We start from the raw sequence: 19,072 nt of genomic DNA, 5'->3' as shown, positions 1-19,072 counted from the left end.
GTATCCAATCATCACCCACCTATGTTTGGCTATACATATTGTCTGACCCTAAGATTGTGTGCGTGGGAGGGAAGTGTGTATGTGTGTATCTGTCCCTGAGTATTGCCTTTGTTCATGTTTGTGCTTGTGTGTGTGTTTTCTGTTTGTGCATCCAATCATATCATACAACAGCCCAAGAAAGTTACAACAAACAACACATACACCTAAAACAAGCCCAACAAGCTGGCATTCAAAATGATTGTTCTCATACAGAGCTTAATTCTGGGTGCGAGAGGTTAGTGTATTTCTAGATGCTTTCAAATATTATAGAAAAGGGAAGAGAGGCACAGATATATTTCACAGGATTACACCATTCAGTAAAGTGGAGAGGTAGGGCTGAGCACTCAGACTTCCTGTTTATAAAGCTGACAGCTTAGCCATTAGACAACATCAGTTTCTGTTACCAAATGGATCTGATTCACTTCCTGTATCTCTGCTGCTTCCTTGCACTCAGCTCTCGAAACACTTCCTAGATACAGCAGAGTGCCGGACAAATGAGGCTGTGAGACTGAGAACAGATTGCCTCCCAAGCTAAATGCATGCATCACTCAGCTCATGACGCTCCCTTTAGTAAGTGCTGCATACTTGGTGTTAGCCACGCGTAGAGTAAGAGAAGTGGAATCCAGTCAGCTGATATGTGCAAGTCACCGCTCACCGTCACACCCCGGAAGGAGAGTGACGTGTTTGATGTGGTGGCAGACATCACTTGCCAAGAGTGTAAAACGATTTTTTGTATTTGTTTTTGACCTGAAAGATTTTCTTATAGAATCTATGAACAAGCGCTGCAAAAGTCGAAGGAAAACGTTTGCTATGAATATTCCATCTTTCTGAGGCTGGTAAACTAAGTAGTAATACAAAGGGTAATAGTAAGAACTGTTGTTTACAGGTCCTCGAAAGGGCAGAAATGCTGTTGGTGTTATTTAGGGCTTAAGTACAACTAATGAGAACACACGGCAGCTTCTGTGCCCTTTTCAACGACGTACAGCACAACCCTTCCCCATATGTCACACATGCTTCAAAGCTCAAATAAGTAGGCAAATTCGAAAAACGTTCTTGTTTTACTATTTTAGTTTTACTTACGCTACTTAGGAAGAGTCAGAGTAATTTTTATGAAACACTGGTTTATTTGATTTCAAAATGTCTGCAATTTATTTTCTAAATGATGTGGCATACGTAACAACATGTGTATCCAAAAAAACTGTTCGCTTCATCAGGGCAATATATTTTACTGCACTAAAGTCAAAGATATAACTATAAAAAAAAAGAACGCGAAAATAGACTTGTTACCCAACCAAAATGTTAAAAGTCATAGATGAAAAAAATGACATAGGGCCATATAAGCGGCTCCTTCCTAAGCTCCTCGGATACCGCGGGCGGGGCTCCTCCTCTCTGGAGCCTCGCCGGTCAGCCGCGCCTCGGCTGCCTCACCCCGGGGCTCTAGGCATGAACACAGGAGTGATGGTTTGGTCGCCAACATCACCCGGTCTCCCCTCGGCACGGGAGACCGGACGGACACAGCAAAGGCTTCCCCCAGGCAGGGGGAAGCGGAAACCACGTCCTCCCGGCCCCGCCCACAACCAGGCGGCGACCATCTTAAGGCAGCTCGGGCGGCGGCGGTGATCTCGGGGGGCAAAACGAGGGGTGGACACCCTCGAAATTACATTAAAAACAATAAAATGAAAGAGAGAAGCCCCCCAAGCCCCGCCCCCCAAGCCCCCCCCCCCCCAAAAAAACGCAAAAAATCGCGGGGTGCGCGCACGCGTTCGCGCTTATAGATATATATTTGATTTCTCTTCTAATTTTCTCAGGAACCACTGGAGGGATTTACACAATTTTACCAAAAGCGTGATCTGCATACCAGACACTACCATTTTGACAAGTTTGGTGTAATTCCCTTCAGCGGTTCAAGCTGTAGCTGAGTCTAAATGTCCTATGGAAATTAACATGGGGAAAACACGTTTTGGGACCCCCCTTTTTTCTCAGCCCCCACTTGACGAATCCCCCCCAAACTTTCAGGGAAGGAGCGGAGCGGAGCGAGCCATCTTCTTTAAGAAATTTGCGGAGATTCATCAACCAGGGCCAAAGTTATTCCCAATATAATGTTGGGGATTTCCTATGGAAACACGTCCTAACTATATATACCTACTGGCTACCGCCAGTAGGTAATATATATATATATATATATATATATATATATATATATATATATCCACAGCAATCCTTATTACAGAAAGAAGAAGGCACGCACACAAAGGCTGAAGGAATAAGGCTTTTTTATTTAAAAGGGCCTTCCTCGACCCAGAGAATGAGGAGACGCGATTCGGCTAACTCAGCAGCCTTTATCAATCTGGTAGGCGCCATTTTGTTTCAACATTATATAGCCCACAACTAGTAGACATGAAAAAAATCCTAATCACAGAATGTGAAATAATAAAGTACTTAAAATGCAAATATGTACATTAGACATGTAATACAATTAGTACAAAAGTGCATGTTGAAAATTGCAAATAAACAAACAATATTAGAAACACGGATTGTGTTCAAATGTAATATAGGGCTTCCTAATGCAATGACAATCCACCATGAAATGTGCGTATTTATATAATTGACATGCATAATGTATCACCATGTCTTCTAATGACCTAGGGGCATTGGACACTGACTACCATCTTTTATTTGTGTGGCATATACATGGCGCCAACCTCCTCAAATAATAATTTAAAAACGAAAACATGTGCTAATAAAATCTGACAAATGTGGGAGACTCAGATAGGCTACTGCTTATTTGCTTTTATTGGGAGCCTAACAACCCCACAGAGCTGTGTCATGACAAGCCTTGAAAGCGCTGTGATTAAGCATTAAGCAATCAGTTCATAACAAAAGTGCGCCACCTAACTGTTCTATTGTATAATATATAACAAACACAATCAATGACTAATTGTAGATACATAATTGAAGCTACAATATTTAACAGGAGACACCAGAAACACCCCACCAAGACCTGTAATGCTTCCTTACAGGTTAACTGGAGCCTTATGGGCTGTCCATCATAGGAACGCATTATGTCGTACACATGAACACAATCACTTGTATATTTTTAATATATTCTTTAAAATATATATATATTTTTAGACTAATTCATATTGACACAAAAATAGAATAAATAATCTGATTACACAAGTTTAAAAACCTTTTTGTGAAACCACAGGTTATTCATAAATTCCAATATGCTGTTATTCTTCCTTGTAAAACATCAAATATCTTTTGTCTATCATGCTAACACAGATTATAGAACAAGTCTGCTGCATAAATTCGCAGGCCTCCCTTTGCCATCATAGCCAGTGCAGACGCACCTGTATATGTGAGTTACCTCATCCAGCCGCTTTTTATGACTCCTCATAGGGCTCGCCTGAAAGCACAGATTTCATAACCATCACTTGGCATTTAGTAATGTCCCAACTCCTGTTAGCAGGCATATCATGGAACAAGTCGGCAGCAGTTCTAATGGTTGAAAATAATCCTCCATCAAAATCAGATTACCGTGGAACACTTGTAAGGACAGGTGCCTCCTTACTTGAGCCTGGTCTCACGTCAATCTATTGCACTCAACAGTCCACAGAGGACACAGAGCATTCTGAGGTTTCAAACACATATTTACATTCGATCCAGAAGACGCGTTTCAGCACATGTGCCTTTTTCTTTTCTGGTAAAGCAAACAGGTATATATGTTTGTCAATGCTTAAATACATGGGGCCTCATTTATGAGGCTGTGCGTCACGTTTATGCCGCCGGTGCGTCACTTTTTGTGATGCACCAGTGGCGTAAAAAATGCGCCTTGTTGCGCCATATTTACAAAGTGACCCATCTAGGTAGATGCGTCCCTTTGTAATCCCCTGCGCCACATTATACCTGTGCCCGGTATAATGTATGCAAGGGGGGGCGTATTGACGCAAGGAAGGGTCCTAGAAGTGAAGCAGTGAAATCAATGAGATTTTACTGCGTCACTTTTAGGACGCTGTTGCGTCAAAATCTTGCGCCTGCCTCACAGCAGGCATAAGACTGGTGCAGGCCCTTTCACATGGGGTTTGCCTCATGTGAAAGGACGCTTTGCTGGAGTTGGGTCACTTTTGTGACACACTCCAGCAATGCGTCACTTTTGCTTTTACAGATACGTCAGAAATACTGACGTATCTGTAACTCCTTGCGACATGATGCGCCATACATTAAATATGACGCATCAGGAATGCCACATGGAGTGCGCACTGAGAAGTGACGCATCGCTGCTTTCACGCAGCGGTGCGTCATTTCTCATAAATGAGGCCCCTGCATTCTCATTCCCATTGGATAGCACTGGGCGGCCACCGAAAGGATACTGCATTTTTCTCAATAGTTGAATGATTTAACAATTTTCATTACAGTGTGTTTATTTCCTGCAGTCTCCGGGGTGAAAGGCCGCCCTTCGGGTGGTCTTTCCATATGGGTAGGCTTACACTTAGGCGTGCAGGCTACACAAGTGGATACAAACTCTCCAGATATCCAATGTGTTTTGCTAACACCCGTTAGTAAACCTACATTGGCTATTATTAATATCTACTCTATGCCTACCGTGAACGGAAAAGAATCAAGTACTATCAAGGCACTCGACCTTTTCCTTCAGACACTTGATCCCGCAACTTCGATTATTCTTGGTGGCGATCTGAATTGCCAGTTCGAACCATTGGGTGGATCCGAGCTGTGTGAGGAGGATGAGGTTGACTTGCTTTGGCACATTCCAGCCCCAAGAATTGCCCTGGTTAAGGCCTGGACCTCGTTAGTATTACAAATTAAAGCCTTGACCCTTGCAATGTCTCTGCGGGCATGCAATGGAAGGGGCAATAACGAAAGGTCCGGCCTGCCCACATATAATAGGATAAATCGTACTTCCACCATTGACTATCTTATGCTGGAAGCCAAACACTAGGACGAGTTTAAAGATTTTGGGGTTGTCCCAAGGCACGATAGGGACCACAATGCGTTGGTCCTGACGCTCAAACCTGGTGCATTTGGACTAACTAACCCTGACTCTAGTTCCAGCCTGACAGTCCCACCGCATATGATATCTAATAATAGGAGAAGAGTTAAATGGCCCTCCTGCCTGGACTCTCCTACCCATCTCGCAAAAATTTACCAGATAGCTATCCCACTAATAAGCGATATGGGTAATTCCATCTCTCATGGGCAGACTATAGAGACCCACAGAAAGTTAGTTGAGAGTCTAGGGGACGAATTCTATCCGGTCAGTGGGACTAAGTTGCGTAGGAACAAAACACATCCCTGGCATAACCACGCATGTAAAAATTCAAAGAAAGACCTTCTTAAAGCAATTAAATCTAGGGATATCCTAAAAATTTGAGCATCAAGATTGCTGTACAAGAAGGTGCTCATTAGGGCAAAGAGCGAGTAGGAGGAATCTAGGTGGGATGAATTGAGACAGGCACTACTCCTAAAAGATTCCAAGACCTTTTGGATAATTGTTACCTCCTCAGTGGCAGGTGAGAGAGATGCTGGGGCCTAGAATATCGCTTCTATAGTGTGGGAGGCACACTTTAAGTCACTTTATACAAGTCCTGAGATGGAGGGAACTGGGTGCCAGGGTCAAGATAAGTTGCCACAACTGGTTTTGGATCCTCGAGCCTGTGCGCCACGGGACCTCCAGCACGAGAGCCGACTGCCGGGGGTCCCGGGGCCCTGGGTCTTGGTTCCACACACCTGCATGCCCCGGGACCTCCCGCACGAGTGTCGACTGCTGGGGGCCCCGGGCTCTGGGACTTCCCCCTGTCAAAATCACGGCTTCAATCAAGCTCCCGAGATTTCCACGGCCCCAGACACCCTGCACGAGTGTAGACTGCCGGAGGCCTCGGGCCCTGGATTCCCAATAGTGCAACAGGATGCTCATAACAGGACTTCCACCAATAGCTTAGACCATACTACACTCAGGGAAGTTGAACTGGCAATTGAGAGACTGCTCCCGAATAAGGCCCCGGGTCTGGACAAGCTCCCTGGAGATCTTTTTCGCTCCCAGCCAAAAATCTGGGCCCCATGCTTGATGGTCCTGTTTAATGCTGTTCTACAGGGTTCCCCTGTACCTGAGACCTGGCTGGGAGCTGAGATTGTACCAATCTTTAAAAAGGGCTGCCCGCTCGCCCCATCTAATTATAGACCAATTAGTTTACTTGACACGACCCAGAAGCTGATGGGCCGAATTCTACTGGAGAGATTACTGGGCTGGATGGAGGAAAATAAAACTTTGACCACCCTCCAAGCTGGATTTAGATCAGGGGTCTCGACTCTGGACCAGATCTTTCGACTCCAGGTCCTATACTGGAAAACTGCAAGAGTAGAGGGTGGCAGCCTCTACCTTGTTTTTGTGGACCTGCGGGCCGCATTCGATCTGGTTCCTAGGGAGAGAATCTGGACGGTGCTGGAGGAACTTGGTCTCCCTCCTTACTTACTAGATGCCCTAATCAGACTTCATACCGGGAATTACGCCCAGGTGAGTTGTGGGAAAAACTGGGAATTATCTGACCACTTCCCTGTTACCCGGGGCGTACGCCAGGGCTGCGTACTGGCCCCTACTCTCTTCAGCTTGTATGTTAATGGCCTGATAGATAGACCTAATTGTGTCAGCGACAACGATGCCCCACACCTGGCTACTGGTAGGGTGCCCGCTCTGATGTTCGCGGACGACACTTTGTTGTTGTCGCGGACATCATCGGGCATCCAGCGAGTTCTGGACGGGTTTGTCTCCTTTTGCGCCTCGCGGGGATTGGAGATCATCTTGGAGAAAACCAAGCTCATGATCTTCAACCCGCCGAGGCACACCCGCCCAAACCCCATATTGAATGGAACCCCACTAGAGCGAGTCAAGACCTTTATATACCTGGGGGTGACTTTGACCAAGCACTTTACATGTGACCATCAAGTCTCTAAATCCTCCCTGAGACTTGCAATAAAAAATTTAAAAAGGTAAAAAACAAAACAAAAAAAAAGAGACTTGCACAGATTATGGGTGGCGTAGGCAGACTCCATAGAGCCTCAACCTTTAAACCTGCTACCCCTGCCTTAGAGATATACAAAACACAGGTCAGGTCTGCAGCTTGTATGCTGCCGAACTCTGGGGACACACTAATGCATTCAATTTATTGAAAGTCGAGCAGTCCTTTATGCGACATCTGTTTGGTCTTCCACAAAGTACGCCCATCGTACCATTACGCTTGGACCTGGGCCTGGAACCTATTATTGATTTGGTGGCTGCACGACCCCTGCTCTATTGGAGAAGGCTCTGGTCTGTGCCGGAGCTTGAACCCTTTAGAGTAGAATTCAATACTATTTCGGGGCAGTTAAAGAACAAGAACATACCTTGGATGGTACATGTTAAGGCTCTCCTTTATCAAATTGGACTTTCCCAACTTTGGGACACACCGGAGGACAGCTGCATGAGGATGCAAAGGACTGTACAGGTGGCAGCTGTAAAATCGCATAACCTTAAATTGCTACATTGTTCCACTTCCCTGGGCAGACTGTCCACAGAGTTCCTTATAACATAAGTCAAATACAGGACAGAGGTGTTCCTGTACCTGGTGCAGCCTCCATTAGCAAGAAAACTATATATCCAATTGAGGCACGGCTCTCTTCCGATTGGGGCATTGACATCCAGATGGGCAAAAACGACGAAGGCCAACTGCCCTGCCTGTAATTACGCCAGGGAAGACATTGTACATAGCCTCTTTTTTTGTCCAGCATACAGTGAAATTCGGAGATGCTGGATCATCCCATTATGCAAAAACCTGGGCTTCAGACATTGTGTACACGCTTGTAGAGTTTTAACTTATGACACTGCCCCTCTCATTGTTTTTGCTGTCTCCCGGTTTTTACTTGGCATGTGGCGGAGAAGAACTGTTTTTATTCATAAGAAATAACGGACTACTGCTTTTTACCCTCTACCACTTCTTTGATAACCAAAGTTTAATAACTTTTTAATTCTAATGTATTTATGTTTTATCTCTGTGCTTGTATATATTTTATTGCACTATTATGGTTCTTGACCGAAATAAAGTTATCAAAGTAAAAGTTTACTCCAGCTTAGTTAACTTTATTGGTAAAGAATGTAAACACATTTGAAGTCATTTTTAATTAATCCAAATGTTTCTTAGTAGATACCTGGCAAGTAAGTAATATTTATTTTGCAGATTAATTTAAATGATTGCAATTTACATAAAATGTCTAAATAAGAAAACATTTGCAAGTTAAAAGAATTATTCATGATGACAATGTCATTAATTTTCAAAAATACGGTAATCTAAAAGCAGCGATTGTCCATCAAATGTTCTGTGCATTTTGATGGCGAGGATTTTAATTAACTTTTTTCAACGATAAAATGAAATAGTTGCACGGTTCAACTCCAAGATCTTCATTTCAAGGTTCCCTGTTGTCTTTCTGGGGGGCCTATTTGGTGGGAGTGAAGCATTCACTCGTAGAAGGAATTTGGCGGCCCTGCAGGAAAACTGAATTGATTGGCTGTTTGGTACTGCCAGCACTGCAAAATGGCATGATCGTATATTGAGTGCACGGAAAGCAGGGCACAGTAGTTTCTGCCTTAAAGAGTTAACGGCCCGAGAGATGCACTAAAAATGCAACAGGCTTTCGTTAAATCGACCGTAAAGTCGGCAGAGAGAGTTTGACCATCTTTGTTCCCAGGGTGGCACCTGGTCTTCTAAAGGAAAGGCTACCATTCGTGTTTTTAAATAAAAGTGCTGGATTGTTTGAGAAATGTGGCATATAAGGAATGGTTGGGGCCCTCAGCTGCTATAAAATTGTAAAATCTACCAGCTGTGTTTTTTTCCTGCCAGTTGACCATCATCCATCGACCATGATTTCAATTTGGCAGGTTTGTTGGTGATTTTTTTAAATGTTGCGTGGCAAATATTTAGCTCCCAGACCTTATCCAGATTGAGGGATGACAAAGCTTGTCAGAGCGCGGTTGGCCGGCTGTGTTTGATATTATGCTGTCTTTCCATTTCAGACAAACATAAAGCTGCCAAGGACTCCGGAATGGTGGCTCTCAACTTCCAGCACAATTTAATTAGGGAAGCCATTCTCACAGGGAACTGATGCTTAAGTCAGAATTCCAAGTGCACTTGAGCTTGGCAGGTGTGCTGTGGAATGTTGTAAATGCAGTTGAGCAGGACAGACTGTAGAGTGTGAAGGATCATTGCCTCTTTGCCCTTGAGGAGTGCCGAACTATAAGTCAAAGACGGCAAAAGTTTAACGTTGATAATTTGCAATAAGTATTACTGAGACGAGCTACCCATTTTTTTGTTTATTAGATTGAGTGCAAAAAACAATTTGTTTTCCGAGGCCCTTCATTATGCAAAATACTTTTTAAAGTTTAGGCTCGAGCTCAGTTCCACCCTTAGATATTTGTAGGTGTTAACCTGCTCGATGTTATTGCCGGTGACATTTCATGTGAATTTGAAGTCTTGCTGTCTGTTTTTTTGCAAGAAGCAGATGACTTTGGTTTTACTGTAGTTTAGCTTCAGGCCTAAAGATTCGATTATACTATGTAGAGTGGTGATTTGGCCCTGCAAGTAAAAGGAAGTCCAGCTACATAAAAGAATGTCATCTGCGTATTGTAAGCTGCGCACTGGTCTTTGTGCGAGATATGGTGGGTCACTTGAGACTTCAGATAGTAAAATGACCTGGTCGGCTGTACAGATATTAAAAAGGCATGGAGCGAGAACGCATCTCTGTTTGAGGCCAATGGATGTGGGAATCTTTCCGGTCATCCTATCGCCCTTACCTATTATAATTTGTACACAGGTATCAGAATATAGATTAATTATGGCTTTGAGAAGGTTTCAGGGTGCTCCGCATTGGGCCAATTTTGCCCATAAAAGGCCTCTCGGAACCGTGTTGAAAGCTGATTTTAGGTTGACGCAACAGGTGTATAGATTTGAGGCCTTATGGGTAACTTTTTTGATCATGAGGGTGAGAGCCAGGAGGTAATGAATGTGTTCATGCCTGCCCGGAACTCCGTTTGCATGGCCTGGATGACTCCTTCATCCGATACCATGCTTTCAGGTCAGTCAGAAGATTTGTAGCGTAGAATTTTGGTTCAATGTCAATCAAGGGGATTAATCTATATTTTGCCAGATTTGTCCGTGAGCCTGATTTAAAAATGGGGTGAAGAATGATACCTCTCCATAATGGTTGGATTATAATGGAGGTGAAAGCCAAATTGAATAGGGGAGTAAATTAGGATGCCCAGAAGGCCTGGTCGTATTTGAATATTGCATATATAATATATATGTGCTTCTTCCAGCCAATTAATGTCTGGTGAATTTACATTGGGTGATGCATCCTTGGTAGCTACCTCTTTTAATGAGGTACTGTGGGTGGATTCCTCAGGGCAGGCTTCCTCAATGTGCTCTATCCAGTCTGATTCAGAGATACTGGCATTGTGGTCGCAATGGCTGCTGTTAGCGAGGGTGTTGAATTCTGCCCAGAACTTTCTGCTACTTTTTGTTTTGCTTGTGTTTAGCAGTTTTATCCATTTGTTTTCCTGATGGTATCTATTTGCCGCCCAGAGTGCCTTCTTATAGGCGCGCCTCAAGGCCGCAATTTGCTCAGTTCTGAAATGATTAGATGCTGAATTATTTTTGCACAATTGCCTGATTTCCCTGATGGTTGCTCTCCTGTCTCTACAAAGGGCTGAAGTGAACCTGGGGGCTCATTTGGTTGTGGTTTTGAAGGTCTGTGAGGTATTTGCTGGCCAGTTAGGGACCAAACCTACTAGTGGAAGTTCTTAATCGGACCAAGTCGCCTGTTGTGGGGAATTTGTTTGAGGAGTGAATTTAATGATGAAGTTCATAATGACTGCTGCATCCTTCAGTTCCAAGCAAGGTGTTTTCGGTTTTAGGTGCAAGGATAGGTAATTAAGTCATTGGTTTCTGGGACTCTTTTGGGCATATAAGAAGTTTGACCTGCTGAGAAAGGTGGTTGCTTTTCATTCTTGATATTATGGAAAAGGACCAAATTGTGTTGAAGAACTATAAGTCCACAAGTGTGTTGTCTAAAATGGATGTAGTTTTATTGGAGCTCCTTGTGAATGCAGCCGCTTGGCCTTGTAAAAGGCGGCTGTTGAGGGCACACCGGCTGATTGATTCTAGGGCTCTGATTTCCCGAAATGATCAGTTTTTTACGCTTTGTTATTACAACGGGTAATTGTTTTTTTTATGTCCCAGGGAACCTATAGTTTGCCTCTTAGGAGTCTGCTTGTAGTTAAAGCATGTTGCAGTGTCCATTCAGTATGATTTTGTATTGTGGGAATGCCTTCTGGAGTGATTTTAGGATTGGAACTATTGAAAGAATCTGATCCTGTTTGTTGTTCCTAGATGGATGAATATAAACATACTAAAGTAATAGGTTGGGGTCTGTGGTATTGGTTTGTTTGCCTAGGTCTTGATGAGGTGAGAGTTTGAGGCATTGCGACCAGGCCAGCCCAAGGTGAACGTTATCCTGACACAGCTGGAGGTCAGTTGCTATATAGATTGAGAGGCCTCCTGCTGCTCAGCCCTCTTTGGATTTTTTGTTGCTTGTTGTCGGTAGTCCTTGAAACCTATAATTGTTGTTCGATCCTCGGCCCAAATTTCTTGAAGTAGGAGGATGCGAACTCTTCTATAAACGAAATAAAGTCTGAGTACCCAACCTTTTTTTCAAGGCCATTCACATTCCAAGAGCAAAGATTCAACAATTGGTTTGAGGGGGTCTTTTTGGTGCTCAGAGGTGATCATACTATTTGTCCTGATTGGGTGTGGGTTGGTGAGCTTTTTCATGTCTCATTTAGCTTGGGACCCGGGCGCTGCTAAGTTAGTAATGCACATATTTTCTATGTTAATAGGATGCTTTCCGACTGGACCTATTCCACCCCTTAGAGTATTGACTGATGTTGTGCCGATTCTCAAGTTATAGTACTGCTGTGGCCATAATGGGCTGTGGCACCTCTCTGGCTCAATCGTTTTTAATGGCATTGAGGTCGTTCTTCAATGTTGAAGTTTTGGTAGGGGATAACAGGGCGTGGCTTTATAGGTTTACTGTGGTGGGAATTGATGCTGCAGCAGGCAGCTTTGGGGACTTAACTTCCATGAGGATGTTGGACAGACTATTTGGGATTGCTGCTCAGTGATCTAGGGTGGAGGTGCATTTACAGGAGTGATACGAGGTCTCAGGATATTTTTGCACTCGCTTTATTAGGCTATTTAAATCCTGTAGGTTTTTGTTCTATGCCTCGAACATGCGTGGCTAGGATGTTCAATAGTTCCACTTGAATTTCGAAATTTTCTGAATGGAATTTAAGGGCTGATGAGATCACCTCCATTGTATTTATAAATGGTGTCCACAAGGATGCCGAGGACAATTGGGACGATACGGAGTGTTGAACTGGCTTACTTTATAAGTTGCTTTATGAAAGAAATGAGGTTGTGTTACTCTTGTTGGGTTTGTTGTTTATGGATGTGTCTTTTGAGGTTTCTTCATTGATGTGGTTGTGACTGGAGGGAGCCTATTTTGCAGCAGAGTCTGATTGGGGAGAGCAGGACGTTGTAATTGTTCATGAGACCAGAGATTGAAGAAGTATTTTAATGAGCCACTACTTCCTCTGGTTTCTCATTTGATGGACTGAGTAACAGGTCCTGCCACTTTAGTGAAGTCTCCAAAAGAGGTCCTGAGTGTGTGGGGTCTGACTCTTTGGTGCAAGGGTTGCATTGATTGGAGAAAGGTATGTTTGGTGAGTGATGTTTGGGCTGACTGGGCCCAAGAGTGAAAGGTGGGGATAGGCTTTCGGCTGAGGACCGATTTTGCTGATCCTGTTCAGTTAAATGGACCTGGGCTTTCACAATTGTGTGACTAGAAAGTGTTTTTGAAGGGTTGCCTGTTGGAGGATCAGACAAGGTTGGATACGAAAGAATCAACATTGACATGGCTTGGCTCTTAGGGGATTTCAAGAAGTCTGTTATTTTTTTAAATGCTGGGGTGCTTGCTTTTTGTGGGGTGGTCCAGTGAAGAGGGTGTGAGAGGTTTGGCTGTGGAAATGATGACGCCTTCTGCTGTGTGGGCAGAATACACTGGACGCTTGAGTGTAGACTTAGCAGCGTGTTTCTTTGCAGACTTTAGAGGTTCTTGAGATTTGCCATGATCTCATGATCACTCAAGGCAGTTGTGAGGTGCTTTTATTTTATTGATTTTGTTTTTCAATAGGCTGTCTGTGTCTCATCTACGCAGCTTAGGTCCAGCCCCCTCTTGTGTGCTCCTAAGTGCTGGTTCGCTTAATTAAACCAGGGTCCAGGATTTGGTGAGGTGGTTTGGAACTGATTAGCCTGCTTGGTTACTGATTTGTCCATGTTTGGGGGCCACTAGAATGGGTAGGGGTGGGGGCTTGCCAGGTACCTGATGTCATCTGGATTCACCTAGGGGCAGCCAAGGTCGCCAGTAATGGCCCGCTAGTAGCCTATTGCTGAGTTCCACAACATGTGAGGTGAGGTGAGGGAAATCTGTTTAAGTGGGGCCTCTGTGGGGGCTGCTGACTAGGCCCAAAGCTGGCCGGGGTGCCTCCGCAGCACGCTCATAGTACGTCTACAGCCTCACTCTCTCGGGGTGATAGGCCCCTGCCGGTGTTTGCATGCTTCCCTGCAAACACCAGCATGGGCCAGGCTGAGGACAGGACAGGATGAGAAGTGTACAGTGGCAAAGCAAATGCAGCAGCACGTCAAATCACGGGGGTGCGAGGCAGGTCCCGCAGGGAGGCACGACAGGTCTGGGGAAATGGGGGCGATGTGTGGTATTTTATGCCTGTTAGCTCACCTGCTGACTCACCTTGGCTCCACAGCGTCTGCTCCTCTCGCTCCTACACTGCTCGCTCTGGGCCCTCCGTACATGCGTGACTCCGTGGCCTGCTTGTCCGTCAGAAATCCAGCCTTCAACGCCGTTGATGGGCATTGATGTTGGGAGCCGATTTTGAGGCCCTTTTAGGCTCACTTGATGGAGTATTGGGCAGACAGTTTAAACTTCGCTGTAAACAGGCGGAGCGTACATGGAGGAGAGGATACAGGGAGCAGGATAAGGTGGCTTACAAAGCAGCCCTGCATGAGTACAAGGCCCAGTTAAGAATCGCAAAAGCTAAGTTCTTGGAAGACACTCTGGCGAAGGCCCCAAACAAATCTCAGACCCTGTTCAGACTGGTTAAGACTCTGTCTGACCCGCCATGTATGGCGTCTTCTATCCCGGCCTCGCAGGCATTGTGCGACTCGCTGGCCCTTGCATTTGAGGAGAAAATCAGGACTATCCTGACTGGACTCAAAAGATCTGAACAGTCTGTAACACCTGCAGTCTCTCTTTCGGATTCCCCTGACAATCTGGGATCCGAATGGGCGTCTAGCAAGGAAGGTCTGCCTCAGTTGTCCAGTTTCCCTGTTCCCTCGCTAGAGGAATTTGTTATCCTGGCAAGTAGTGTATCGTCAGGATCACCGCTTGATCCAATGCCTCATAAGATCTGGAAGGCCTTTCAAGATGAGCTTTTCCCTCCGTTGCACTCCATCTGCTGTCAATCATTGACCACAGCGACAGTCCCAGACAGCTGGAAGATGGCAATTGTAACACCTTTGTTGAAAAAGGCTTCTTTGGACCCTCTCTGTTCGGCTAATTACAGGCCGATTTCGCTACTACCATTCGCGATAAAAATTCTCGAGAGATGGGTCACAAGAGCTTTATCCAACTTCCTGGAAACAAATCTTTGTCTGGATGCTGCACAATTTGGCTTTAGGCCAGCTCACGGCACCGAGACAGCCTTGGTCACCGTGCTGGATGATCTGCGAACGCGAGTCAACAAGGGCAAGTCTGCATTTCTGGTGCTACTTGACATGTCGGCCGCGTTCGAAATGGTGGACAATGAAGTATTACTTGGCCTTCTTCGAAACTCGGGAGTGAGTGGTCTGGCCCTAGACTGGCTCACTTCTTATTTGGACAACAGACAACAAGCCGTGGCATTACCACCATTTCGATCAGCCACTCGGCAGGTGAAACAGGGAGTCCCTCAAGGATCGGCGATTAGTCCGATCCTATTCAATATATACCTCCGTCCCTTGGTAGCACTGATAAAGTCATTCGGCATATCAGTCATCAATTATGCCGATGACACTCAGTTGATTTTTCCATTTGAGGGATAGGAGACTATCTCAAGGGATGCCTTTCACCGTTGTATGGCAGCAACAGCAGCGTGGCTGCGAGCCAATGCGTTGCAATTTAATGGGTCAAAAACAGAGGTACTCTACTGCTCCTTGGACCGAACTCCCCGTACACTACCGGCCGATTTCTGGCCAGCGTCCATCCCTGGTTCGGTGGAGGCGGCAGAATCAGCCCGCAATTTGGGAGTTCTATTTGAACCCAATTTGCAGCTTGATGCTTCCGTTAACAAGACGGCAGCGACGTGTATGGGTTTGCTCCGTGCTCTACGGAAAATCTTGCCACTTCTTCCTCGGGGCTCCAGAGCTGAGGTAGTGCGTAGTTCCATCCTCAGTAGGTTAGACTACTGCAACGCACTACTTCTGGGTGCCCCGAAGACTCTGGTTCTAAAGCTCCAAAGGATCCAGAATATGGCTGCCAAATTGGCCTTGTCCCGACCGCGGTCTGCCTCTTCATCGGCAGCTCTGGCCGATTTGCATTGGCTCCCAGTCCAGCAGAGAATCGCATTTAAAGCTCTATGTCTTGTTTTTAGGGCCCTGCATGGACTGGGACCAATACCTCTTCAGAATCTCTTCTTCTGGTATCAGGCAGCCAGACCTCTAAGATCGTCTTCGGCGTTCCTGGTAAAAGTCCCTAAGATAAACAGAGTGAGAATGGGTGGTCGTGCCTTTAGTTTTATGGCCGCCACGTTGTGGAATACTCTTCCTCTGTCATTGAGGAGCTGCCATGATCTGCCTACTTTTAAAAAGGACCTTAAGACTTACCTGTTCCCCAGAGTAATGTAGCTTATGTAACAGATGTTTGGATAGGTCTCAGCGCCAGGATACCCTTTGGGTGACAGCCACGCTCAACAAGCAATAAATACAGACATACATACAGACAAGAGGAGGACTTTGCAGTGCTTCTGCAGGCTGCACCCAATCCTGCTGAGTCACACGCTTAGCTGCCTCCCACTAATAACGGCTGCAATTGTTTTGCCCTTTGCCCTCTCCTCCACTCCTCTGATCTGTGTCCCTCTGCGGTTAGATGGTTGGGCGGGCACGGTTCGTGCAAGTAGCTCAAGCGGACCCCAGGAGCCTGGGAAAGCTTGCACACTCCTCACTCCTCCGCGCCTCCGTGCTGTCTCCGCCCTCTTCAGAAGTCAAGGTGCTCTGCTTGACTTCTGGAATCAACTCTCCTATTGAGAGTAGCGAGCTCTGATATCTGGTGTGACCTCTAGGCGATAATGCTGGTGCTAAGACCTCTCCTATTCACTACTCAAATTCTAATGTTAATATACCCTTTGACCGCTGATTTTAGCTCCTAGTTCTGGATGGTTCGCTGTAAGTCTTAATTTACACAGCGCTTCTTGGCATCACTTACACACCGTAAATTCTCAGGCCTCACTTTGCCATTATAGCCAGTACAAACCCAACTGTATTTGTGCGTTACCTTCGTCCAGCTATTTTTTTTTATTCCTTTTAGGACACACCTGTAAGCACAGGTTTCGTAACCATTGCTTAACACTTAGTAATGTCCCAACATCTGTTAGCAGGCATATCATAGAACAAGTCTGCAGTGGTTCTGACGGTTAAAAATAATCCTCCATCAAAACCAGGGTGCCATCAAACACTTGTAAATACGATTGCCTCCTTACCTGAGCGTGGTCTCACATCAATTTATTGCACACAACAGTACACAGAGGAGAGAGAGCACTCTCAGGTTCAAACACATATTTTTATTCTATCCAGAAGACGCGTTTTGGCATACCTGCCTTTTTCAATTCCGGTAAAGCAAACAGTTATTCATTTGGCATTGTTTAAATGCATGCATTCTCCTTCCCAGCACTGGGTGGCCACTGAAAGGGGACTGCAGTTATTTCAATAGTTGAATGGTTTACCGATCTCCATTACAGTGTGTTTACTCCATCGTTGTTAACCTCATTGGTAAAGAATATAAGCACATTTTAAGTCATTTTTAAGTAATCCCAGTGTTCCTTAGTAGATATTAATTTCACTGCCCTTCTTGGCATCACTTACAAAACCCAAATTCACAGGCCCATCATAGCCAGTATGAACGCACCTGTATTTGTGTGTTACCCTCGTCCAGCTGTCTTAAACCAAGTTACTGTTGAACACTTGTAAAGACGGGTGCCTCCTTATATGAGTCTGGTCTCCCATCAATTTATTGCACGCAACAGTACACAGTGGACACGGAGCACTCTTGAATTGGTCTATGATATGCTTGCTAACAGAACGATGGTAAGAAACCTGTGCTTACAGGCTTGTGCTATGAAGAGTCATAAAAATTGACTGGACAAGGATAACTCACAATTTTAGGTGCGTTCGTACTGGCTCTCATGAATTCCGCTGCGGAGGGCTTACAAGATGTATAGAAAATATAAAGACCCACCCTCAGATAGACGTTGAGTCGTGTCCTCCCAGACTACGTGTGTTTCTTACAGTCGTGGAAAACACACAGTATTGGTAAAATACCCCTCACACACCAAAAGGGCCCTTGGTGTCATGCTTCTTCATAAGGGTCTCCCCGCCCGCCGCGTGACGGGGCGTGCTACGACCTACGACTATGTGGGAGCACTATTTCTGAAAAAACAAGACTGTGTTGTGTAGGTTTGTAAGTGAAAGGTTCAGGAGCTAATGAGAGAGTGAATTAAAAAATACCTGGCTCTTTAACTAAAATACTTTAATATTCCTTTGAGCTGGTATCATTAAAAGTGGAGAAACTGGATTGGAGGTATATTGCCTCAATGAGCAGTCCCTCCTATATCTGTCAACAAGTTTCGAAGCCCTCCCTGGCCTCTTCTTCAGGACCAAGAGGATTCCTTCTACACTCACCATATAATAAGGAGAAATATCCAGAAGATAAAAATAGGGGTGTCTAAATAAGTAGGGCCCGATTCACAGAATGAACTTACTACTTTTGGCATTCACAGAATGCACTTACTACTTTTGGTATTCACAGAATGAACTTACTCATTTCGGTATTCACAGAAGTTAGGACTACTAACTTTAGGACTCCTAAATGCCTTCTGTGAATACCGAAAGTCTTAAAATTAGGATTTTTCTCAATTTAGTAGTAGTAAAGTTAGGACTCCTAACTTTAGGATGCCTAAATGCCTTCTGTGAATACCGAAAGTCTTAAAATTAGGATGTTTCTCTATTTAGTAGTAGTAAAGTTAGGACTACTAACTTTAGGATGCCTAAATGCCTTCTGTGAATACCGAAAGTCTTAAAATTAGGATTTTTCTCTATTTAGTAGTAGTAAAGTTAGTAACTTTACTACTACTAAATTGAGAAAAATCGTAATTTTAAGACTTTCGGTATTCACAGAAGGCATTTAGGCATCCTAAAGTTAGTAGTCCTAACTTTACTACTACTAAATTGAGAAAAATCCTAATTTTAAGACTTTCGGTATTCACAGAAGGCATTTAGGAGTCCTAAAGTTAGTAGTCCTAACTTCTATGAATACCGAAATGAGTAAGTTAATTCTGTGAATAGCAAAAGTAGTAAGTGCATTCTGTGAATGCCAAAAGTAGTAAGTTCATTCTGTGAATCGGGCCCGTAGTGTATATACATCTAGCAATTACTATGTGATGAACCTGCCACATAACCATGCACAGTATACTGTCATGGAGATGGGCTTTGTCTTCACACTGTGTTAAGGTAGCATGAGCTTATTAGAAGTTTAAACACCATTTTCCTTTCTGCTGCATTTGTGCACACAGCACATATTGTTATTAAAGCTTTGAGTCTAGTAGAAT

Source organism: Lissotriton vulgaris, chromosome 1_1 (genome assembly GCF_964263255.1).
Source record: "Lissotriton vulgaris chromosome 1_1, aLisVul1.2, whole genome shotgun sequence".
Classification (NCBI taxonomy): domain Eukaryota; kingdom Metazoa; phylum Chordata; class Amphibia; order Caudata; family Salamandridae; genus Lissotriton; species Lissotriton vulgaris.
Note: the sequence above shows the minus strand (reverse complement) of the source record.